Genomic DNA, 1,866 nt, shown 5'->3' with positions numbered 1-1,866 from the left:
CTGTTAAATTTTGAGTGATTCTGAAATGTATAGGGTGGGTGATTGTCTGAGTAAATGGTCCAAATTTTATTATCTATTTTAACCAGGAAGTTCATAAAATGACCCTATTAATACTCAAAACAGTGTTGCTCTCTTAAATGCCGGTCGTGACCTTCCAAGAATTCTCCCAGAAACCAGGAAGGGGCTACTAGTATAAGAAAGTAATTGAAACTTTGCCGTCTAATATAGGGAATAAAAAATCTGCCTCTCAATTTAGATAAAATTGCATTGAAGTAATGGGTGAAATAGTTTGGTCCCGTTCCGTATAGAATTTATCTTCCGCGACTGTATCAACTTAATATATTGTTACCTTGTAAATTATTCTATTTAAAAACAAATACATGAACTATAACTAACGGGAAGATAAGTAATCCAATCAATATATTCATCTATGGTGTTTTAACATGCTTTAATCTGAACTTAAGTCTTGAAGAACATGATTTATTTGTTAGTTCTCATTGGCTTTGAACTAGCTTAGTACTCTTCGATCTGATGAGTCCAGCCATTTTCAACTGTTGTTTACAATTTGTTCTTATATTGTGCTGTTTCACACTGACCCAGGTTAAGGGAGGGTTGAGAACTCACAAACATGCATATGTTTAACCTTGCCTCTTTTTTTATATGTCAGGAACCTGTTAATCAGTAATTGTCGTTGGTTGCTGTCTGTCATATTCGTTTTTCGTTTATATTTTGTCTTAAATCAGGCCGTTGATTTTTTAGTTTGAATTGCTTCATGTGTTGTCGTCATGTCGAGGCCTTTTATAGCTGGCCAAACGGTACGGGTTGTGCTCATTGTTGAAGGCCGTGCAGTGACCTATAGTCACTAAAATCCGTACTTCATTCAGATTCCATTGGATAGTTGTTTCATTTGCAATCTTACCACGTTTTTTTATCTTTTGTTTTTTCAAAGCAGCGAATAATAACTTTTGCGAAGTGAAGTATAAGTGACCTAAGTAAATGTTTTCAATTTTCATACGCTATAAATAACGAGTTCTCAGAAGCAGTTATAATTTCGGGTTAGGGAAGTTAAATAAAACGCTTCATCAAAAGACATTCTTAAAAAATGTATGTTCATATTACTTTTGTTTTGTCCAACAAATAAACGAAAAAAAATATATATCTAATAATTGTAAAGATAGCCAATCTGTTTAGTGTTTGCTAATCTCTGTCGATCTCTCTTTTGTGAATATTTGTTGTAGCAACAAGATTGTAAACAATCCTTGAATTGTAAAGAAGTTAATTAGATTATAGATTTAGTATAGAATGACATTTTCAATATGTAGCCAGATTTTGTCACGCCTTATTTATACTTATGAAGTCTGTGACTGTTATTAAGTACATGCGCATAGACTAGATGTTTAATTAACTGTATCGACTTTGTGTCAGGGAGATATTGCACATTTTTGTGACGTAAAACATGGGTTGTTTCATTGTGTATGCTCATAAGACGATGTTAGAGGCTGTAACTTAAATATTGAAGACCCAGCTTAGCCGCTTAAGCATTGCATTTTTTTCATGCGCGCTTTACATATTATTATAGCTACTATATGATAAGCGTAATACATTCATCACGTTTACTATAATAAAATAAGTTGTTTAGTACCCCATGGATAGCCTTCGTAATTTTATAGGCACTTATAAATACAGTTAAGTTTGCATGGTTGACAAATAATTAGAGTATTATCCTCACAATATCTAAATAATTGAAATCCTGGTATATATAATAAAATATTTTATTGATTGAGACCTAATTTTTTCATTGGTTGGGTGCAGCCTGGAATTTATGTCAATTTTTAACATAAATTGCAAAAAAAGATTATTTTTCAA

This window comes from Mytilus californianus, unplaced genomic scaffold (assembly GCF_021869535.1).
Source record: "Mytilus californianus isolate M0D057914Y unplaced genomic scaffold, xbMytCali1.0.p SCAF_11, whole genome shotgun sequence".
Taxonomy (NCBI): Eukaryota; Metazoa; Mollusca; class Bivalvia; order Mytilida; family Mytilidae; genus Mytilus; species Mytilus californianus.
The sequence above is the reverse complement of the archived record's forward strand: the minus strand, read 5'-3'. Positions refer to the sequence as shown.